The sequence below is a fragment of the Schistocerca americana genome, chromosome 1 (genome assembly GCF_021461395.2).
Source record: "Schistocerca americana isolate TAMUIC-IGC-003095 chromosome 1, iqSchAmer2.1, whole genome shotgun sequence".
Lineage (NCBI taxonomy): Eukaryota > Metazoa > Arthropoda > Insecta > Orthoptera > Acrididae > Schistocerca > Schistocerca americana.
The window spans coordinates 400,756,076-400,781,696 of record NC_060119.1 but is presented as its reverse complement, the minus strand read 5'-3'; positions in this window follow the sequence as shown (position 1 = coordinate 400,781,696).

The following is a 25,621-nucleotide window of genomic DNA, read 5'->3' as shown; positions in this document are numbered from 1 at the left end:
AAGACCTGATTCGAAACATGGCCCCGGGAGTAGACAACATTCCATTGGAACTACTGACGGCCTTGGGAGAGCCAGTCCTGACAAAACTCTACTATCTGGTGAGCAAGATGTATGAGACAGGCGAAATAGCCTCAGACTTCAAGAAGAATATTATAATTCCAATCCCAAAGAAAGCAGGTGTTGACAGATGTGAAAATTACCGAACTATCAGTTTAATAAGTCACAGCTGCGAAATACTAACGCGAATTCTTTACAGACGAATGGAAAAAATGGTAGAAGCCGACCTCGGCGAAGATCAGTTTGGATTCCGCAGAAATGTTGGAACACGTGAGGCAATACTGTCCCTATGACTTATCTTAGAAAATAGGTTAAGGAATGGCAAACTTACATTTCTAGCATTTGTAGACTTAGAGAAAACTTTTGACAATGTTGACTCGAATACTCTCTTTCAAATTCTAAAGGTGGCAGGGGAAAAGTACAGGGAGCGAAAGGCTATTTACAATTTGTACAGAAACCAGATGGCAGTTATAAAAGTCGAGGGGCATGAAAGGCAAGCAGTGGTTGGGAAGGGAGTGAGGTTTGAAGCCTGTCCCCGATGTTATTCAATCTGTATATTGAGCAAGCAGTAAAGGAAACAAAAGAAAAATTCGAAGTAGGTATTAAAGTCCATGGAGATGAAATAAAAACTTTGAGGTTCGCCGATGACATTGTAATTCTGTCAGAGACAGCAAAGGACTTGGAAGAGCAGTTGAACGGCATTGACAGTGTCTTGAAAGGAGGATATAAGATGAACATCAACAAAAGCAAAACGAGGATAATGGTATGTAGTCTAATTAAATCAGGTGATGCTGAGGGAATTAGATTAGGAAATGAGACACTTAAAGTAGTAAAGGAGTTTTGCTATTTGGGGAGCAAAATAACTGATGATGGTCGAAGTAGAGAGGTTATAAAATGTAGACTGGCAATGGCAAGGAAAGAGTTTCTGAAGAAGAGAAATTTCTTAACATCGAGGGTAGATTTAAATGTTAGGAAGTCGTTTCTGAAAGTATTTGTGTGGAGGGTAACCATGCATGGAAGTGAAACGTGGACGATAAATAATTTAGACAAGAAGAGAATAGAACCTTTTGAAATGTGGTGCTACAGAAGAATGCAGTAGATTAGATGGGTTGATCACATAACTAATGAAGAGGTATTGAATGGAATTGGGGTAGAAGAGGAGCTTCTGGCACAACTTTACAAGAAGAAGGGACCGGTTGGTAGGACATGTTCTGAGGCATCAAGGGATCACAAATTTAGCATTGGAGGAAAGCGTGGAGGGTAAAAATCGCAGAGGCAGACCAAGAATACACTAAGCAGATTCAGAAAGATGTACGTTGCAGTAAGTACTGGGAGATGAAGAAGCTCGCACAGGATAGAGTAGCATGGAGAGCTGCATCAAACCAGTCTCAGGACTGTCGACCACAACAACAACAACAACGTTTCTCAGTCGCTGTGAGCCACGTAAGTGGGAATATTAACGTGAGAAAATTTTTTTCATTTCCGTGCTACTTTGTCTGTTGATGAATGTCTTTTTTAATCAAGTCAGGCAGGAATGGAATTCTCTTATATGAGATATTTCCAAGAGTCGATATTGCTGATTGTTTATTTGACGAGGTTACCTCCCAACACATTCTATCTTATGTTGGAAATATTTCTGTGGTCGCCTGCAGTATCTGACACAAGATACCATGAATGTTTGTATTTAATGGATACCATACTTTGTAGTCCAGGAACAAAATTTCATATTTTCGTTTATCGTTAACAAGCATGTCTTCTTCTTGTTGTTCATTTCTTCGTTTCATTAAGCAGTAATCCTTACGGCCGTTTCCGATTTCAATCGTATATGTGTTGGACCTATCTTCTGCCTCGTGTGTTCATTTTCCTTATTTCTATAGCGCTTTTTTTTTCTGAACCACTCGTTTTCTATAACCTAAGATACATTCCTTCAAGCTCTTGATATTCAACTGTTGCCCATTGAAGATGTTCCTTGTTCTTTCTCTTTTTGTAGCTCCTAAAGCTGAAAGCAGAGTATTTCTATTCATAGCTTGAGTTTAATTATGTTACTTCTCTTAATCATTCATTGTTCAGTAGCATGAAGGATGCCCATTACTGGGAATAGGATCGTTCCTGATTTGCTTTCAAATGCATTCTCACGGTTGAAACATATTTCTTCAATGCAGGCAACAACTGAATCGGTTAACTTTTCCAGTACTAGAAGCAGCACTGGTATTCACCGTACTTGTCCAGATCCTGTGAAGAAAATTACTTCGATACTAGGCATAGAGAATCTGATGCCACATTTTTACACAATCTTATCAAGGCCGTAAAATCATTGTCGCAAAATTCCTTCGTGATCTGGTCCCGCGATTTGTGTATGAACTTGAACTAAAATTATTTGTCAGAGGCCTATGTTCTGTAATAAAGCTCAAAACTTAACCTTTAGTCTGGCATTATTTAAAGACAGTTTCAAAAAGACAAACAAGAAACAGTCCTGAATTTGCCGTACCGTCCCTTTTGAATTTATGTTCCTAGTGTAACTACTTCTTCCTGTATGCATACTTTGCCATTCTTGTGAGTCAAAATCGATATTCAAGATTCTAAGTGGCAGCTGTAAAAGTTTTACCTAGGGGGAAAACCACAGGCTTGCGTCTAGGCAAACAGCAACGATTGTCGCCTGAAACAAATGAACGTAAGAGAACAGTATGGGAAGGAATGCTGTACATTTTATTTAGTGAAAATGGAAAAATTCCTACTACCACACGAGAGGAATTTATTGCAGTAGCCGTAGCACGAGGCAGTGCGTATTATAAACTTATCAGAAGTGTACATGACATGTGGCCAGAGGTGGGTTATATTCCATACATCAGAAAAATGGCTCTGAAAATTGGGCGGTCTAAAAGTGAAGAACGCCTTAAATAGTACTGAATCTAGACAATTGTTAATTCTCCTAAACTTGTATCTGCTCGTAAATAACTTGTTTCTCTTCCCAAAAATGAAAGACAGGGCAGCATTCTGAGCCCGCAGAACCGTCTGGTTGCAAATCAGTTCCTAAAACCTTCACAACAAAGTACAGCAGTCTTACAGTCACCATGCAAGTATAAGGTATACAACTTTCACCAGAGAACTTGACACGGTTAGTTTGCAAAAAACAGGTAACTTCTTTTCTTTCTCTTGGCTTTCATAGAGGCTTGTATTTCACACCCAGTGCTCATTTATGCTATCGTTATCTGTAGAAATGGTTGTGGCAGATTTATTCATTTTATTGGGTGTTCTATGTATCCTGTGTGCCACAATTGCTCCAATTATCAAGTCAATACATATGGGACATCTTTCAGGTGTTTCTGTGAGCGTATGGTGATATTTAACTGGACAGACTGAAGCAGGGTGAAACCCAAAATAATTTGCTTACTGCCACGCTGACCATCCATACGCCCATGGCGGCGTGAGCTGTTTCTGGTTTCTGGAAGCCAATGAAACTGCAAGTTTTCCACCAGTCCAGAACAGATTTTAGCATACATTATTATACATTTAAATTATACGGTACCGCAACGACAAATTCGACGGTTATCCCTCCTACAGTGAATACAAGCATCACAAAATTGATACCGAGGAAAAATATCAATAAACGGACGGTAACGTACTACAAACACTGATTAACATCTGATGATGCCACGGTACTAAACAAAAACTAAATAAGAGACGACATCTTTGTGGAGACCACTAAAATGCCGTTTGGATTGCAGCCGACACACGCTTCGTAATTGTCGGATGGTAATGGTTTAATCGTCTCCAGTCATTGGAGATGTCGCCACGAATTCATTTGCAAGGCACTAACACCTATCTCCAACTGCAAACTGCTGACCCTCAGTGAATCAAAAATCTTCCCCACTCCGTGGTGCATAGTGTAGAAGCAGCTGGTACTACACTTCTTGACTGATTTTGTTAATGCAACATTGTTGTGTGTTACTGACATCGAAACGAGGTATTCTTTGTACCTCGTGTAATCTGTACAGTAATCAGTGTTTTTCATAGCAGCCATCAAACTGTTGAGGCCTTCATGGTCATTTCTGACGCGTTGTCTGTTGGCTATGGTTCAAAAATGGCCCTAAGCATTATGGGATTTAACATCTAAGGTCATCAGTCCCCTAGACTAAGAACTATTTAAACCTAACTAACCTAAGGACATCACACACATCCATGCCCGAGGCAGAATTTGAACCTGCGATCATAGCAGCAGCGCGGTTCCAGACTGAAGCGCCTAGAACCGCTCGGCCACAGCGGCCGGCGTGGCTAAGTTCCTGGGACATTCGGTCGTTTAGTGGTTTGCTTACCATTCGGCCACACGTGTGTTCGTCACTCCATCGGGTGAACGAGTCTGCCAATGGCAATGGAGGCTGAATGTTTGACAAGGCTATCCACTACTATTGGCGATCGTCAAGTTAGCCCCTAAACGATCACCAGTCGGCAACACGTTTGGACCGTTACCCTTTCTGTAGTTGCAATGTATCGTCCGTAACCACATCGTTTCTGTGAAGGATTGTTTTCCTTTCACTGATACTACACACGAGACACTGCCATAGCAGAATACCAGGTACAAGCCGAAAACCACAGTGTGGAAAACAGTTTCCTGAAAGCCAACCGGTCTTTCCTATTGAAAATACTGACAAAACATTATTTCTTGCCAACAGCGTTCACTGACTCTTTCTCTCACCTTTCCACTTCGCTTCACAGCTCCTTACTACCGAATCTTCCGGTAGTATTGGCCTTTCTGGTCACACACGAGAGGGCACTGCTCGCCAATACCAACACTTCGTTGTCTCCTGTCTTAACCCCTTATTGCCATACGCTGTTCCAGACACTCATTTCATTCTCACTGTCTACTACAATGTCCGCTTACGTATCGCGAAAAAGTTCTTTCCTTAACTCCTTCTATGAAGTAAAAGGAATGCAGAAGTCAATATTATTACCTGTTAGGAGTTCCACATTGGTGGGGTACTAAGATATCCTGTACTAACCCTCGAATGTAAAATAACACGAAAATCTCACCAGTTAAATGTTCAACAAAAGGACCACTACATACTAAAACTACCATACCTGACTGGTAGATTCGTTCACATACCCATCTCCCACTACGCCTGGACTTCTACTTTCCCAGATTTCAATCAGGCCCTCCAAATCCCCGGCAGCTACGCATTCTTCCTCACCTGCCGCATCCGTCTACTTTCCTCCACTCGAATCATAGGTGAAATTATTGATTTCTCCACTCTTCTTTCTGACGTTAAATTCTAAATATCCCAAACGTCCCATAAATCAAGCCATTCAATTACTTCATTTCTAATTAGCAACCATAGCACTCTGCCGCGCTTGTACAAGCACATCTCGCCTTATTCCTATAGGATCTCCGCGTCCTATCTCAACATTATTTCAGTCGGCTTCGCCTGCCTGATCACTGTATACACCCTTTCCATGTCAGGGTGCCTCCAAATACTTTAGCCGTTTTCCCAAAACGCTCTCCCACGAGAACCATCATCTACTTAGTCACAAGCAAATCGACTTAGAGAACCTGAAGAGGGTCACTGCCGTTTTAACTTACAAAGTCATGTACCCTAAGGTCTGGAAAGTCACATAGGCCACAACAGTATACAAAAAAGGAAACAGAAGTAATCCGCTGAATTATAGGCCCTTATCACTGACCTCAATTTTCAATAAGATATTGGAACATACGCTATGTTCGAACATGATAAAACACCTCGAATAAAATGATCTATTGACACATAGCACGGATTCAGAAGATCTCGTTCTGTCTACAGGGCTCTCCAACTGATTCCAGGTTTCCAGAAGGCTTTTGGTGCTGTTCCCCATAAGTGATTCCTAATCATTTTGCGTTCCTCTGGAATACCGCGGCAGTTGTGTGACTGGATTCGAGCTTTCCTATGAGGTTGGTCACATTTTGTAGTAACTGATGGGAAGTCATCAAGTTAAACAAAAGTGATATCTGGTGTTCCCCAAAGGAGTGTTATAGGCCCTCTGCTGTTTCTCGCCTATAAACCTGTAGAAACGATGTGGGAGACAATCTGAGCAGCCCTCTTAGATTGTTTGCAGAGGTTGCTATCATTTACCGTCTATTCAGGTCATTAGAAGATCAATACCAGGAGCAAAATGTTTGAGACAAGACTTTTGTAGGATGCGAAGAGCATCAATTGACCCAGAACAATAAAAAGTGAGACGTACTTCATACGAGTATAAAAAGGAATTTGTCAAACTTCGGTTATACGATAAACCACACGCATTTAAAAGCTGTTGATGCAGCTAACTACCTAGGGGCTACAGTAATGACAACTTAAATTAGAACCATCACATTGAAAATGTTATGGGGAAATTAAACCAATGATTGCTTTAGATTGTCAGAATACTTAGACACTACTACAGAGACTGCCTACAGTAACCTTGTCCGTCCGCTTCTGAAGTATTGCTACGCCTGTATGTGGTCCTTGCCGGAAAGGGCTGACGGAGGACATCGAAAAAGTTCTAAGAACACATATAGTATGCTCGCGAAATAGGGGAGAGGAAATGCTATGTTGTGTTTTATGTTGCGGCGAGATATTGTCACAAAATTTCAGTCATCAGCTTTCTCCTCCGAATGTGATAATTCCTTGTTGATTGCCTCCTACAGATGAAGAAATCACGGTCTTTATCAAGTAACAGGTCCACACGGAAAAGTCTATTCATTTTCCCCAAGTGCTATTCGAAAGTGGAACAGTATAGAAATGGTCTGAAAATGGTTCCACATTCCCAACCAACTCACTGTGAATTGCAGAGTAGTGATGTAGATGTAGTTTAATATACTGTGATATTTTTTAATCACTTTTATGTACTTTTTAAATCTTCCTGGCTGAGAAGCAAATGCAATGCCGCTGAAAGCCCACCCCAGCCAGTGTAGGGAAAGGGCAAGAAAAATAATAATAATAATAATAGTTTTGCCAATTATGAGTAGGGCTCGCACACTGAGGGTTCCTTACAAACTTTATTATGTATATAGACAGCTCATCAATTCCTGGAATCTAGGTTCGCGACGATTTTTGCCTGATATCAACATTGATACTGGCAAGATATCGGTCCCAGAAATTCCAAGACTTTCGAGATTGTTTTAACTTAAAGTTTGAAGTCGGAAACAAATGAAAAAATTTCTTTTTCGTATGATGTAATTACAAATTAACAATTTCGGGATTTTCCTATTACTTGTACTGTGAAACATTTCTTGTTGCCAAATTTCACGATTCTAGACCAACGGGAAGTACCCTACAGGTTTTGATGAGTTAGTTTGCGAGTGTTAAAATATGTGACATAAATGGCAGTATCTTCTGACAGCATTGACTTAGAAGCTCCACCTTTTTACATCGCCATGGAACCGTGGACCTTGTGTGACATAAATTTCAACTTGATACCTCTAGCCATTTTTGAGGAAAAGGGTTTTGAACAATCGGACAGGCAAACAGACAACAAAGTGATCCTGTAAGGGTTCTAGTTTTACGGATGGAGGTATGGAACCTCAAAAATCACCATAATGGGTAAATATTCAAATCTTGTATGGCTACATACCTTATACCTTTCTCGGCCTGTTAAGAGTGGATTATTCAACGTATATTTTCCTCTGTTTCTAATATATTTAGTTCCTCTGGAGCAACTTGTTCTCTCCGACATTCATTACAGTACTGTATAAATACACAGTGATGTTAGAGTCTGAAGAGCTCTCTACAAAAGGTCTAAGGGACACGCCTATTATCCTTACCACACGATACTGACGTCGGATACCTCCAGACAGAACTACTGGTGCACAAGATAATGTCCCAAGACATTAATGAATGAAAAGAGGTAGAAAATATAAACAACCTGATAGGCGTATTTTCATGCCTATCTTGTTATCCCTAAAGTAGTAGTCGCTGATTCCAAGATGATCTACGCTCTACAGTAAGACAGTGCCAAGTCTTACATTTTATTTGTTACACCAGAAACTCTGGTGCTCATCTAACGGACGGGAAGTGAGCACTGAGTATTGGTAGAAAAAATCATCGAAAGAGACCGTACAGAAAATATCCATTTGTTGAGAGGTCATTAGTTCAGACTTCATCGATGAACCCCAGATTACAGTTACAAGCTCTTCAATAAACGTTGCCATTTCCTCTGTGCTTAATCATTCAAGAGAACAACAGTTACAAACTTTCTTCATAGAAGATACATTCCTCTCGCACTGAAATAATAAAGAATAAATTACATCTAATTACTGTAACAACAAAAACGGAAAAGTTTCCAGTAATAAGTGAACAGCAACTTATTTACAAATGATTTACTGATTTCCCCCTCTCTTCCAGTAACTCTGTCGCCTTCTTCCTTTTCGACGCTATTAACACTGAGGATCAAGTAGGTAAAAAGACGAGGGCTAAAATAAATCCTTGGGTAATAAAAGAGATATTGAATTTACTTGATGAAAGGAGAAAATATGAAAATGCAGTAAATAAAGCAGGCAAAAACGAATACAAACGTCTCGAAAATGAGATCGACAGGAAGAGCAAAATGGCTAAGCAGGGATGGCTAGAAGACAAATGTAAGGATGTAGAGGCTTATCTCACTAGGGGTAAGAGAGACACTGCCTACAGGAAAATGAAAGAGACCTTTGGGGAAAAGAGAACCACTTACATGAATATGAAGAGCTCAGATGGAAGCCCAGTTCTAAGCAAAGAAGGGAGAGCAGAAAGGTGGAAGGAGTATATAGATGGTCTGTACAAGGGCGATGTTCCTAAGGACAATATCATAGAAATGGAAGGGAATGTAGATGAAGATGAAATGGGAGATATGATACTGCGTGAAGAGTTCGAGAGAGCACTGAAAGACCTAAGTCGAAACAAGGTCCCGGGAGTAGACAACATTCCATTAGAACTACTGATAGCCTTGGGAGATCCAGTCCCGACAAAACTCTACCATCTGGTGAGCAAGATGTACGAGACAGGCGAAATACCCTCAGATTTCAAGAAGAATATAATAATTCCAATCGAAAAGAAAGCAGGCGTTGACAGATGTGAAAATTCTGAAGGTGACAGGAGTCAAATACAGGGAGCGAAAGGCTATTTACAATTCGTACAGAAACCAGATGGCAATTACAAGAGTCGAGGGACATGAAAGGGAACCAGTGGTTGGGAAGGGAGTGAGACAGGGTTGTAGCCTATCGCCGATGTTATTCAATCTTTATATTGAGCAAGCAGTGAAGGAAACAAACGAAAAATTCGGTGTAGGTATTAAAATCCATGGAGAAGAAATAAAAACTTTGAGGTTCGCCGATGACATTGAAATTTGTCAGAGACAGCAAAGGACCAGGAAGAGCAGCTGAACGGAATGGACAGTGTCTTGAAAGGAGGATGTAAGATGAACATCAACAAAACCAAAACGAAAATAATGGAATGTAGTCGAATTAAATAGGGTCATGCTGAGGGAATTAGATTAGGAAATGATACGCATAAAGTAGTAAATGAGTATTGCTATTTGGGGAGCAAAATTACTGATGATGGTCGAAGTAGAGAGGATATAAAATGTAGACTGTCAATGGCAAGAAAAGCATTTCTGAAAAAGAGAAATTTGTTAACATCGAGTATAGATTTAAGTGTCAGGAAGTTGTTTCTGAAAGTATTTGTATGGAGTGTAGCCATGTATGGAACTGAAACGTGGACGATAGTTTGGACAAGAAGAGAATAGAAGCTTTCGAAATATGGTGCTACATAAGAATGCTGAAGATTAGATGGGTAGATGACATAACTAATGAGGAGGTATTGAATAGAATTGGAGAGAAGAGAAATTTGTGGCACAACTTGACTAGAAGAAGGGATCGGTTGGTAGGACATATTCTGAGACATCAAGCGATCACCAATTTTGTATTGGAATGCAGCGTGGAGGGTAAAAGTCGTAGAGGGAGACCAAGAGATGAATACACTAAACAGATTCAGAAGGATGTAGATTGCCGTAGGTACTGGGAGATGAAGAACCTTGCACAAGATAGAGTAGTATGGAGAGCTGCATCAAACCAGTCTCTGGACTGAAGATCACAACAACAACATCAACAACACTGAGGTGATACGGTATGCTATGCGACTCGCGATTCGACACAGAAGTAACCCACATGGGCGGTGCGAACAGCAACCTAGTGGAAGCGGCATACCTGGTTAACTCTATGCTGACAGCCACACCACACCGAATCGTATCTGTCGTATCATCCGGCGCAAGACGAAATGCTGGTCGCTCGAGGCGAGGAGAGGAATATCTAGCCATCCGATGTTCCTTTAGGTAGGCTATTTTATTTGAATGGAAAGAATTTGTTTCATATCGATGAAAATACGTCTCTGTAGTTAGTTTCTCAGTAAAATCACTGTTTTTGGCTTCTCGCGTGTTCTCCGGTATGCAGTTATTCTCATTCGATTTACATGGTGCAATATATACCTTTCTTCGAATTTTAAAATATATGTTCCTCTAGCACTGAAATAATAAAGAATAAGTGCCATATGGTTATTGCGAGAATGAATGCGGAAAAGTGTGCAGTAATAAGTAAACTGCAGCTTCTTTACAGACGGTATCTCGAGAGAATACCTGAGGTACTGTATACTGGAGGATGCGGGCGCGGCGACGAGGTTGACACCTACGTGCCACACGCAACGCTCTTGCCGCCTGCTACGGCTTGCCATGCGGAATGCATGTTTCTCTTATTCTCAGGAAATTTATAAAGCCGGCCGGTGTGGCCAAGCGGTTAAAGGCGCCACAGTCTGGAACCGCGTGACCGCTACGGTCGCAGGTTCGAATCCTGCCTCGGGCATGGATGTGTGTGATGTCCTTAGGTTAGTTAGGTTTAAGTAGTTCTAAGTTCTAGGGGACTGATGACCTTAGAAGTTAAGTCCCATAGTGCTCAGAGCCATTTGAACCATTTTGAAATTTATAAAAAAAAAAAAGGCTTGCTGAAATGAAGATAAACTTGGTGACAGGCGTAAATGAGATCTGACAGCTAAATTCCTGTTACTACTGACTGAACAGCTGGATGAAGTCCAGAAGGACACTTTGGGACTTTCCTTATCGTCATGGAATTCTTCAGTTCTTCAAACCTATTGTCTGTCCTTCGGCATAGTTTACAACTCACTGTTACACTACTGATGGAGACTGATCTCTCTCCAAATATAGCAACGTTTCTTCTAATAATCTTCAAGCTGAATTATACATAACTTTGCGAAATTGAACAGTTGTAGAAATAATTTCCTGTGTGTGTTTTCAATTTGTAAATGATAGCAAGCAGTAAAGGAAACCAACGAAAAATTTCCGAGTAGGGTTTAAAGTCCAGGGAGAAGAAGAAAAACTTTGAGGTTTGTAGATGACACTGTAATTCTGTCAGAGACAGGAAAGCACTTAGAAGAGCACTTGAAAGGAATCATTCCATGTAGGCTTTCACGGCCGGCGTCTTCATCAATAAACACTTCCGGGATAAGTTGCCGTGGTCGATCTGTAGAACTTCTTCTCCCTGACGTTTCGTTCTCAACTACGGAGAACATCTTCCGAGGTGAGTCGACGACTGGCTCCTAGGAGCTGGGGCCGCCGCTTATATGGATATCGTAGGGGGCGCCACCGCACGTCACGTGGCGTCGATGTGCAGCTGTCTCTGGCTATCGTCTGTTCTCTCGATTGCAGGCAACCGATTGTCGCGTGATTGATGCAACGTTGACCGCCATATCTTATCCAAGTTTAATCCTTCTTCTTTACGATTAAAATTGTATTGATGTTAGTGGATACTGATCGGTAACTCCATAAGAACTCAAACCACCACCCTAGGCAAAAGAGGGGGGTCATAAAAACACTAGTGGATAGGGCCAATAATATTTGTGAAACAGGCTACTTACAAGAAGAACTAAATCATTTACCAATGACCTTTGCGAAAAATCGTTATACGAAAAACGAGATTAACCGAGCACTTCACCCAAATAGAAAAATGCCTAAAAATAGGAGACAGCAACAACCATCAGCTGGAAAAGTATTTCTTCCGTTCATCCATAATATCACGGATCGCATTGGGAAAGTACTAGCCAAGTTTCAGGTAGAGACCATTTTCAGACCTACTAAGAAAATTAGTCAATGCTTAAGATCAACAAAACATGCTCGTCACTCCCTAGCCACCACAGGGGTATATAAAATTCCGTGCAGTTGTGGCAGGGTTTACATAGGAACTACAAAAAGAAGCATCAATACACGGTTGACGGAGCACAAAAGAAACTGTCGCTTGGGACATATCGACAAATCGGCAGTAGCGGAACATGTTTTTAAGGATGGAGATCACGAAATAAAATTTGGTGAAACAAGCGTGCTAGCGAGGACGTCGCATTATTATACACGTATGTATAGAGAGGCAATTGAAATCCACAAACATCAATACAATTTTAATCGTAAAGAAGAAGGATTAAAATTGGATAAGATATGGCGGTCGACGTTGCATCAATCACGCGACAATCGGTTGCCTGCAATCGAAAGAACAGACGATAGCCAGAGATAGCTGCACATCGACGCCACGTGACGTGCGGTGGCGCCCCCTACGATATCCATATACACGGCGGCCCCAGCTCCTAGCAGCCAGTCGTTGACTCACCTGGCAAGATGTTCTCCTTAGTTGAGAACGAAACGTCAGCGAGAAGAAGTTCTACAGATCGACCACGGCAACTTAGCCCGTTAGTGTTTATTGATGGAGTTGAAAGGAATGTTAATTGTCTTGAAAGGTGGGCATATCACGAACATCAACAAAAACAAAACGAGGACAGTGGAGAGTAGTCGAATTAAATCAGATGGTGCTGTGGTAATTAGATCAGGAAACGAGGCACGAAAAGTAGTAGATGAGAGGCAAAATAACTGATGATGGTCGAAGCAGAGACAGTAAAAAAATGTAGGTTGGCAATGGCAAGAAATGCGTTTCTGAAGAATGGAAGCTTGTTAACATCGAATACAGACTTAAGTGTTAGGAAGTCTTTTCTGGAAGTATTTGCATGGAGTGTAGCCATGTATGGAGGTGAAACATGAACGATAAACAGTTTAGACAAGGAGGCATTACAAGCTTCTTAAACGAGGTGCTACAAAAGAATCCTGAAGTTTAGATGGTTAGATCACCTAACTTATGAGGATGTTCTGAACACACTTGGGGAGAAAAGAAATTCGTGGCGCAACCTGATTAGAAGAAGGGATCAGTTGATAGGCCACATTCTCAGATATAAAATCATATCAAATTTAATACTGTAGGGAAGTGTGAAGGCTAAAAATTGTAGAGGAGACCAAGAGATGAATACAGCAAGTAAATTCAGAAGGATACAAGCTACAGTAGTTATTCGTAGACGAAGAAGCTTGCAGAATATAGGGTAGACTACAACAATGACAACGGCAACATCGACAACGGGCGCGTGCACAGACACAGACACACACACACACACACACACACACACACACACACACACACACCACTTACACACCACTTTGAACGAAGTGCTGCATTAGGTGGTCTTACTAAAAATAAAATTTTTCGTAATGGCATTGAAACACTTGCACCTTCTTACATTTTGCAATGTGTAGCTTCTCAGAAGGAGAAGTAGCAAGTCGTAAATTTGCGTCCGGCTTTCTCAGAGTAGCTTATACTAGCTGCTTCAAACGGCAGGAACTGTCTAGACTCGTTCTGTAGAATTCACGCAATTTATGTTCGTGGTGGGTCAGCTCAGGAGAAAATACAGCTGAATAATATTTGATATTTACGGTATAATACGGGTGCACCCTGTGGTTGCTCTACTTTTTTCGGTTTCTTGGCCTTTACATAATGATAAGCCACAATATGTCGTCTCAGGAGAGCTCATGATTGCAGCTGAAACTGCGACAGGAACTTGAATAGGACTGACTTGTATGACGAGTCACATCACAAATTGCATCTCATATCGGATCATCGTAGTGATAACATGATTATAGCACAGGTAAGCGTCGCGTCGCGCAGTGTTTATTGCAGCAAGTCACGTCGCATATCGTATTGTCTCAGTGAGAACTAACCTTCCTCTACACCGTTTTCCTTTGCTCTGCTGAGCTCCTTCCTCTCAGTTGCCGTATAGGGGCGATTTTTTACCCATATACCAGCGCAACGTATACATCACGTATCGTACATGTAAAAGAGAAAATGAAAAAAAATTTATATATATTTTGTTCGAGGCTGGATGTAACACAGCGAACAACTGTTTTACGTTCGAACCCTGCAGCTACATAACTGAATGGCTCTGAGCACTATGGGACTTAACATCTATGGTCATCAGTCCCCTAGAACTTAAAACTACTTAAACCTAACTAACATAAGGACATCACACAACACCCAGTCATCACGAGGCAGAGAAAATCCCTGACCCCGCCGGGAATCGAACCCGGGAACCCGGGCGTGGGAAGCGAGAACGCTACCGCACAACCACGAGCTGCGGACTACATAACCGAGTAGCCGTTGTAGATAGATTCTACCAAGCCTAAGAATGAGCATGATTTCTTAGGTTTTAACACCCTTTCTTGTTTCATAGTAAATAAAATGGATGAAAAGGACTGTATTGGTGTTGGTAGCTATGCCTGCATCTAATCACCTATAAATTAATCTTTTAAGACGATCCAGGAAGACGTTATCAGAAAGTTCCGAAATACCGCTGCTAATGGCCAAAAATGACTAGGCCAACTGAGCAGTAGAGAATAATTATATGACAGAAGAAAAAATCGCTAACGTACAACCAACTACAGCAGAGGTAATGGGGAAGTCACGCTACAATCAAACAAAGACTTGTATGTTGCTCATGTTGCTCATAAAATCGCTTCGGAGAAAGACGCGATCTAATCTTCCTGATGACCGAGACCGACGTGGTACTCCTAGCTGCCGCTAGATGCCGTTGCCCGCGGTTGTGCGCATGCGTCAGGCGCACCCCTTCACGTGGTACGTGCGGAGCTCAACAGATGACAGTGCTGCGCAACATTGGCTGTTCTTTTTTTCTTTTCCTTGTCGAAACCTTACCGGTAGAAATCAGATTCAAATTACGCACCTGCCAATCATTTTAATCGTATACCGCAGTGGCAGGACTTTAACAGTAGGATGTCAATAAAAGTCAGAAACAGGCAGAGAAAAGAACAGAGCGCAAGTGATTTTTTTTTTTCTCGCTGAAATCACATTGCTCAACAACACCGTTTCGATGCTTTATATCTTCCCAGGACCACGTATGTGGGCCGTGCTACACACAAAGAAAATCGTGTTATTTATACTGCAAGGCGGAAATGAAAATATAAAACAGAACTGCCGATTGACACGTCATTAAAACAAAACATCATTAATGTCAAAGTCGCGACAACCAGAGATGTAGGTACAATAAATATTCCGGAGAATGGAAAGAGCCCGATTTGTTTTTATGCTTAGCATCTGACACTTAGCTCTGTATGGGGACGATTTCCTTCCCATTTTCCCGTACGCAAAGTACACCTCATTTATCGTGTTTGTCAAAGATAAAATGTAAAAAATAAACAAATATTTTGTTGAAGAGTGGATATAAGATAGAGAACAAATGTTATGTTCGAACCCCACAGACAAAGTAATCGCTAGCATGAAAGTAATTGCTGGCATACCACAGCAATATTGTTTCAGACGTAATGGCAAATTAAGTTTTCGGTAGCGGACACTTATGCAATTAAATGACCAACCTCATTACGTAATTTTTTTTCTATTTTTTGCTAAATAATGAGCACAGTATAGCTATAACAACTGTGTTAGTTCGTGTTTCTTGCATCAGAACGTTAATGTCTCAAGTGGCTTTTACAAACGTTTTTCTTCTACGTTAAGTGCATCACTTCCTGATCTGTTCTATTTTTTCACTTCCATCGATCCATGGAACGAGCTTTCGATTCTCTTAAAAGCATAGATCAATCTTTTGCTAAGGGTACGAAGTAGTATTAAAACTAATAGTACGAAGATTGATCCAATCTTCATTTAATGCGTAACGCATCCGTTTTTCTCATATTTAGAAGCCCTTTTTAGAATTTCATAATATTAACTTGTTTTACAAAAGCCTTCAGTTATTTAGAGACAAATATCGACTGCAGAGACTCTGATGATCTTCATTTTTATACGTTGTAATTTTCTTATTTAACACCTGGACGTGCACTGGACCACACCTACGTGTTTTTCAACGACTTTGGTCAGGAGCTAAGATCCCAGGTTTTGAAAATACGACTACAGCAATCTGCAACCAATGCCTTATAGTACGTAATGTTTCCATCTGAATTTAAATCATTTGCCAATTTTAGAAGTTAGAGAAAGGTATTGCACTGGAATGTTGTTTTCCAAAGATTTTATTACCATAATCTAGATTTTGCACGCCTTGTTGGTCTCGTGCTACAAGAAATAACGGCTGAGACCCCCATAAACATATTTCATGTGTTATTATGAGGACATAAAGGAATAAAATACGGAGAAAGAATAGCATGATATAGCTCTGTCAATGCACTAAACGCAATGAAATCAACGATAACACAAAAATACGATTGGTACCATGTCTCAGGAAACATGATCTCTTTCCTTGTGGTAAATAAACAAACACCGTCTGGATCACAGCTTATTTTATTACCAACTACCTGTTTCAAACTGTTCTGCAGATCAATTCCAGGTCTACAATGGTACAAGGAAAAGGTGCAACAACAATAAAAAATTACAAGAGCATCAGATTACAGGTACTACCGTCAATGGTTGAGCAAATAACATTAATATACACTGAAGAGCCAAAGAAACTGGTACACCTTCCTTAATATCTTGTAGGTCCCACGCTATCACTTGCAAGTGCCGCAACACGATGTGGCATGGACTCAACTAACGTCTGAAGTCGTGCTGAAGAGCCAAAGAAACTGGTACACCTTCCTTAATATCTTGTAGGTCCCACGCTATCACTTGCAAGTGCCGCAACACGATGTGGCATGGACTCAACTAACGTCTGAAGTCGTGCTGGAGGGAACTGACACAATGAATCCTGCACGGCTGTCCATAAATCCGTAAGAGTGCGAGAGGGTAGAGGTCTCTTCTGAACAGGACGTTACAAGACATTCCTGATATGCTCAATAATGTTCGTATATCGGGGGAGTCCGGTGGCCAGCGGAAGTGTTTCAACTCAGAAGAGTGTTCCTGGAACCACTATGTAGCAATTCTGGACGCGAGGCTCAAATGATTCAAATGGCTCTGAGCACTATGGGACTCAACTGCTGAGGTCATTAGTCCCCTAGAACTTAGAACCAGTTAAACCCAACTAACCTAAGGACATCACAAACATCCATGCCCGAGGCAGGATTCGAACCTGCGACCGTAGCGGTCTTGCGGTTCCAGACTGCAGCGCCTCTAACCGCACGGCCACTTCGGCCGGCTCTGGACGCGGGGATAGCGCAGTGTCCTGCTGGAATTGTCGGACTGCACAATGGACATGAATGGATTCATGTGATCAGACATGTTGCTTACCTGAAGTGTCACCTGTCAGAGTCGTATGTAGACTTATCAGGGGACCCATACCACTGCAACTGCACGCACCCCGCACCATTACAGAGCCTCCACCAACTTGTACAGCACCCTGCTGACATGCAAGGTCCATGGATTCATGAGGTTGTCTCCATACCAGAACATATCCATCCGCTCGATACAATTTAAAACGAGACTCGTCCGACAGGAATGTTTCTAGTCATCAACAGTCCAAAGCCGGAGTTGACGGGCCCAGGCGAGGAATAAAGCTTTCTATCTTGAAGTCATCAAGGGTACACGAGTGGTCCTTCGCCTCTGAAAGCCCATATCGACTATGTTTCGTTGAATGGTTCGCATGCTGACACTTTTTGATGTCCCAGCCCTGAAAAGTGCAGCAATATGCGAAAGGGTTGCACTTCTGTCACGTTGAACGAGTCTCTTCAGTCTTTGTTGGTCCCGTTCTTGCAGGATCTTTTTCCGGGCGCAGGATGTTGGACATTTGGTGTTTTGCCGGATTCCTGATATTCACGGTACACTCTTGAAATGGTCTTACAGGAAAATCTCCACTTCATTACTACCTCGGAGATGCTGTGTCCTAAACGTGAAGGGACACGTACAGCACGAAATCGTACTGGCCGACCCTGTCTGCCGACTGACAGAGACCGCCGACAGTTGAAGACGGTCGTAATGTGTAATGGGCAGCCATCTATCCAGACCATCACATAGGAATTTCAAACTGCGTCAGGATCCACTGCAGGTACTATGACAGTTAGACCGGTAAATGTCAAACGACGCCTCGCTTGGTGTAAGGAGAGTAAACAATGGACGACTGAACAGTGGAAAAACGTTGTGTGGAGTGACGAATCACGGTACACTATGTGACGGTCCGATGGCAGGGTGTGGGTATGGCGAATGCCCTGCGAACGTCATCTGCCAGCGTGTGTAGTGCCAACACTAAAACTCGGATGCGGTGGTGTCATGGTGAGGTGGCCTTTGTCACTGAGTGGGCTTGCAACCCTTGTTTTTTTTGCGTGGCACTATCACAGCACAGGCCTGCATTGATGTTTTAAGCAATTTCTTGCTTACCACTTTTGAAGAGGAATTTGGTGATAGCGATTGCACCTTCCAACACGCTCGAGCACCTGTTCATAACGCACGGCCTGTGGCGGTTACACGACAATAACACTCCCGTAATGGACTGGCCTGCACAGAGTGCTGACCTGAATCCTACAGAACACTTGTGGGATGTTTTGGAACGCCGACTTCGTGCCAGGCCACACCGACCGACATCGATACCTCTCCTCAATGCAGCACTCCGTGAAGAATGGGCTGCCATTCCTCAAGAAACCTTCCAGCACATGACTGAACATGTGCCTGCGAGAGTGGAAGCTGTCATCAAGGCTAAGGGTGGGCCAACATCGTACTGAATTCCAGCATACCGATGGAAGGTGCCACGAACTTGTAAGTCATTTTCAGCCAGGTGTCCGGATACTTTTGATCACATAGTGTAATGTGTTCATTGCATGGTGAAGAAGCATGTACAAGTAAGGATCACTGAGTTTCAGCATTAATGAGTAGCTTCTCGAAAAATCGCAGTGTTATGAAACTGCCGGGTGTGTTAAAAGAACAAAGCTGACATGTGAATATATGTATTTGGTTATGAAAGTGTGTTGTATAAAGTTCGGGAAAGTTGTCTTTAACACTTCTCGAGTGTTTGAATAAAGTAACAAGACGTTACTGGGTTATCCACTATAAAGGTATTAGCTTTCTTTTCCTCTTTTTACATCATCAGTCTTCCGTCTGGTTTGACGCGGACCGCCACGAATTTCTCTCGTGTGCCAACTTCTTCATCTCAGAGTAGCATTTGCAACCTACGTCCTCACTTATTTGCTAGGTGTATTCCATTCTCTGTCTTCCTCTACACTCTTTGTCTTCTACAGCTACCTGCAGTACCATGGAGGTTACTCCCTGATGTCTTTACACATGTCCTATTTTTCTGTCCCTTCTTCGTGTAGGTGTTTTCCATACGTTCCTTTCCTCGATGATCCTGCGGAGAACCTCCTTATTCAGTATCTTATAAGTTCACTTTATTTTCGACATTTTTCTGTAGCACCACATCTCGAACACTTCGTTTCTCTTCTTTTCCGGTTTTCCCGCAAGCAGTGTTTCACTACCATACAATACTGTGCTCCTCAAATTAAGGCCTAAGGCCTATGTTTATACAAGTATTTTTACCTTGACCAGGAGTGCCCTTTTAGCCATTCCAAATCAGGTTTCTATGCTCTCCTTGCTCCGTTCTTCACGAGTTATTTTGCTGCCCATGTAGTAGAATTTCTTAATGTCATCATCTACTTATGATCACCATCCAACACAAATATGTTTTTGTTGCAGAATAATACTGTCTTCGAGCTTGTTTTACATGAATAGATGGACAGACGTTATGTTATAACACTGTGTTCCAACACTGTGTCCCACCCCGAGGCCTGAGATAAGACGGTAACTAAGCTTGAAAAATATATCGCTGTCAGAAAAAGTTTTATACAGAAGACGATTTAATTTGAATTCCGGCCAGGTAATTTATGACGTTGAGTTAAAACTAATAAAAGAGGATGAAAAATTTCTGCCAAACGGTGTTCTATGAAATGCAATATCTTCAAAACCTTAGTGATACAGCAAACAGATAAGAAATCAGTATGAAAAACTGCATTATTAAACTAAATATCACGACAGACCAATGCAACTTGCTTCTCGTGTGACTGGTGGAGTTTTGCAGGTGCCTCAGAAAGTGCAACTTCTCAACACACTGAGTATCGGGAGATCAACGCAATCCGCGCCGAGCGCACAGTAACGTGTTTCCGGCTCCCGACAGAGCGGACACGGACCTGTCCATTGTGGACATGCCGGGATGAGACCATAAACGAATGGAAGACCGAGCTCCTCTTAGATGAACCCAACCACAGTTCGTCGGGTTCTTGATGCGCGCTTGTCGTAGAGGAAAGTAGCAGCCACTATGAAAATAGGAATATAGGAAAAGGTTAGTAATTTGGTACTGGTGTGTGGAGCCGTCGTGTTCATGGTCCAACTTCTTACAGAGCATAATGGAAACTAGAGGTAAATGTGATCTCCTATTAACTATTTTGGATTAGTATAAACCTTTAGCCGATTTTCGTACTTTTAGACAAAAATATATTCAGATCTTTTGTAATTGCTTGTACTGGACAAAGTTGCATCACAAATGTGTTGTCTTGTGACTAACCAAGTTTTAATTTGTGTTAGATACATTCTGGTTCCTTTCCTGTTACCCATTAGATTTACCATTTGAACAGTAGTCAGTAGTGTAGTTTCTTCGTTTTTTTTTTTTTTTTTTTTTTTTTTTTGCGTGCTGAGGTAAAATTACTTCAGGGAGGGTAAAAGGAGTCTAACGGTTCTTCTTATTCTTGTACCACCCAAATAATTCGGTGAAGGATACCAAGTGGTATTAACAGGGGCTCTGCACATTGGTTACTCATTGTTTTCGGTGTAATGGTGACTAATAAATAGCTGAAATCCATTGTATTCTAATGATGTAGCTGTTATATCTGATAACACCGAGGAAATTCAGACAGTGTTTGAGGCGTGCTTCAAAGGAACTTGAAACAAATGGCTCAAGGATCATAAGAACAAAGACCGAGTTTATGGTGTGCAAGTACAGCCAAGCTATCATGCTTTACGACGTCATACATTAAAAATTTAAGAAGCTGAGATCAATAATGTCAAACGATTGCTCAACTATAGTAGACGTAGCTCGTAGAACAACATCCGGTTCTGTTGCTTTCTATACCAGCACTTTCCCTCCAAGAATATTAGTGATGATTGTGTTATGTATAATGATACGTCCAATAAACCTTTTTTCTCTTTTCTATTTCTTTTAATTACTATCCCCCTCGTTGACTTCCTTTAATACTCCCACGCTGATGTGATTACCACGATTAACATTAACGCTATGTGTACTGCTGCCTATTCTTTTTATTAAGAAGTATCGCTAACGTTCTCACGTGGCGCCGAGAATTTTCAAATTATTTACTTAAAATGTATATTTTAAATTTTATAGGAACCTTCTGTAAAAGATACAGATTCCATCTCCGACTCTCATAATGACAGAAACAGAAATCTGAATCAGCAAAGGAAACTGCTATCTTTGGATTTGTCCAGTTCTTCCAGTGATCAAACACTGCAAATTTCCTACAGTGTCTTTGTGTACTCTATCCATTTACGTTAAGACGCGACATCTGGTGTACACACGGAAGTTATATGTCACTCAGCTGTAAATGAAAGCACAAATCTTCCTCAATGCGCTGTTCGCTGTTTGCTACCAGATAAAACGACTTCACAGGTTAAGCGTGGTCGAAAATTAGCACTATGGCATGATAGCAAACACAAAACGGTGAATCGACGTAGACGTAGAGGAAAGTATTTGTGGCCATCGAGCTGTGACAGCAACTATGACTGCGGGTTTACGGGGGATGTTAAGAAAGGTAGAAAGAGATTTTTGCTTAGCAAGAGTGACCAGAATACAGATTGCAGAGTGCCTGTGTAGTCACATAATTTTAGATTCAAGGAAATTCAATCTAGCTGATAAAAAATGCTAAACCAAGCGAAACTGGGCGTAGGAATAGCAGTGAGGGAAGGTTCAATAACTTTAAAGCAAAATTTTGTCAAACGATCTAATAAAAACCCTAAGAGGTTTGGATCTTATGTAAAATCAATAAACCGTTGGAAATCATCTCTTCATTCGCGCCAAGACCGTACTAGCACCGAAACAGAAGATAACAGAAGGCTGAAATACTAAATTTGGTCTTTCGAAACTGTTTCACCGCCGAATATCTTAACACTGTCCCTCCTTTCAATCATCGTGCGAACGTGGAAATGGCAGATATTCAGATAACCGGTCGAGGAATAGAAAAGCAGCTAGAATAGCTTAGTGGCGGAAAGGCATCAGGACGAGATGAGTTACGTGCATGATTCTACACAGATTATGCGAAAGGACTTACTCCCCTTCTAGTGAAAGCTTAGTGTAGATCGCTGTAGCAACGAAGGGCACCTTGAAACGTCCCCTTAGAAAAATTATTGAATTACTGTGCTGGTAAACCCCTTACGTTGATTTTCAAACAGCTGAGCAGAACTGAACGTACTCAGACATTTCGCTCTTTACCTATTCTGATCAAAACTAAACTGACACACAGTATTTTTAGCGCAACGCAATCTGACTTTCAAAATCCCTACAAAAGAATGGCCCTGACTAACATTAACCTATACCTTTCACAAATCACTTACCTCACAAAATCTTCGTTACTCGAACTACTGCAATACAGCGAGCGCCACTACTGCCAGCTAAATAAAAGATTCTAACTACTGAAGGCACTAACTACTGATAGGCATAGTTAGCAAATGAAAGATTGCCCGCATCTCGTGGTCGTGCGGTAGCGTTCTCGCTTCCCACGCCCGGGTTCCCGAGTTCGATTCCCGGCGGGGTCAGGGATTTTCTCTGCCTCGTGATGGCTGGGTGTTGTGTGCTGTCCTTAGGTTAGTTAGGTTTAAGTAGTTATAAGTTCTAGGGGACTGACGACCATAGATGTTAAGTCCCATAGTGCTCAGAGCCATTTTTGAAATGAAAGATTTTGATAGAGAACAAACAATGTATCTACCTTAATAGTTTTCAAAAGTCATAATATATATAGCAGTTCATGACATCCATTCTTACAAATGTACTGTTTCTGATGGACACACGTCCAGATCATCCGCTCTCAAAAATCCGCCATCTCACTTCCCCACATCCACCACTGCTGGCGGCTCACCTCTTAACTGCGCAACGCTAAGCGCTGTTCACATCCAACTGCCCAACACTACAATTGCGAATATTACAACAATGCCACCCAGCCACAGACTGCACACAGCACAGCCAGTGATTTTCATACAGAGCGCTACATGGCGTTACCAATATAAAAACCTAAACAGCCTACTTACAACCAACCGACTGGAAAATAGCGCAGGTCATTCCCGTTAATAAGAAAGACCAGATGCACACAATTAGAGACCTATATCGTGTTCGTCAATCTGTTGTAGAATTATGGGACACGTATTACCCTCAATAATTATGATGTTTTTGGAGAACAAAGATCTCCACTATAAAAATCAACATGAATTCCGAAAACAGAGATCTTGAGAAAGTCAGCTTGCTCTGCTTCTCCGTGAGATCTATATCGCTGTAAACAATGGCAGTCAGTTAGATGCCATGTTTCTTGAGTTCAGAAAGTCATTTGACACCGTCCCACACTGCCATGTAGTGAAAAAAAATAGAGCTTATCGAGTATCAGACCAGATTTGTGAGTGGATTTAAGACTTGCCTAACGGAGCAAAATCTACAGATGTAAAGGTAATATCCGGAGAACCCCAAGGAAGTGTGATAGGACAGTTCTGTTTGCAATGAATATAAATTATCTAGTAGAAACCGTCGGATGTTCTTTAAGGCTGTTCACATTTGATGTGGTCGGCTATAACAAAGTAGCAACACCGGAGGACAGTATCGATTTACAGAATGTCCTGCAGAAGATTGATGAATGGTAGTTGACCCTGACTGTAAATAAATGTAATTATTTCGCATACATAAGATAAGGAAGCTAGTACACAATTGACAAAAATGTGCTGGAAACAGTATCTATCGTCAAATGTCTAAGATTATCTTTCCAGAGCGACTTTAAGTGGAATGAGCACGCAAACGAATAGTAGGAAAAGCAAATGCCAGAGATTCATCCGAAGAATCTTAAAGAAAAGTAACTCAAACACGAAGCAAGTGACTTACAAGGCGCTTGTTTGACCGATTTTTGAGTATTGTTCAGAGAGAGAGGGAGAGAGAGAGAGAGAGAGAGAGAGAGAGAGAGATAAGATCAAACGAAGAGCGGCGCGTTTCGCCAGGGGATCGTTTGGTCGACTCTATGATCAACGAACTCCACTGGGAAATGTTACAAGGGAGGCGTTGTACATTACGGAGACGTTTACTATTAAAATTCCAAGAGAGTACTTGCCGTGAATAATCGGACAATATAATGCTTCGGCATACACTTATACACTTATCTCGCGTAATGACCACGAGGCCAAAATTAGGGAAACTAGGGTCAGTACAGACATTTATCGGATATCATTCTTCCCACACACCATTCGCGAGTGGAACAGAGAGTGGGGGGGAGGGGGGGGGGGAGAAATGGGTCAAATGGCTCTGAGCACTATGGGACTTAACATCTGAGGTCATCAGTCCCCTAGAACTTAGAACCACTTTAACCTAATTAACCTAAGGACATCACACACATCCATGCCCGAGGCAGGATGCGAACCTGCGACCGTAGCAGTCTCGCGGTTCCGGACTGAATCGCCTAGAACCGCACGGCCACCACGGCCGGCCGGGGGGGGGGGGGGGGGAGATATTTTCCTTTGTATTACAAGTATCCACCGTCACACACCATTAGGTAGCTTGCGGAGTTTGATGTAGATGTAGATCCCTGAAATTTTGTGGAAATTCAGCATTGTTCGATAGAGGTGTTCCTCATGTATGAGAAAAACTAGTCCCCAATGGTTGATTAATTGACACTACTCGCTAGTGGTGGCTGTTGGGAGATCATTTGGTTCACTTTTTGTTACTTCTGCGCGCTGTAAGTGCTGGAATGTTCCAAATGATTGAGTCATTCGCACAAACTGAGAGGAATATTCGAGCTTTCTCGATAGCTGCAGAGAACAACGAACGACGCACGCAGTAGAGAATATATTAACAGTGCTGGGAACATCTATTTGAGTGGCAGATATTTCCCATCTAAAAACACTGGCAGAATCCCACTATTCGCTCAGTGATATCTAATAATCGCTTTGATTTGGACGCAGCGTAATATCACATACCAGCAGTATGACTCAGTTACATTATACGCCATACGAAGGACCATCGTCATAGATGCCGAAACTGGGTGTTTGTATGTCGATATAACAAATAAATTCCAGCAACAGGAG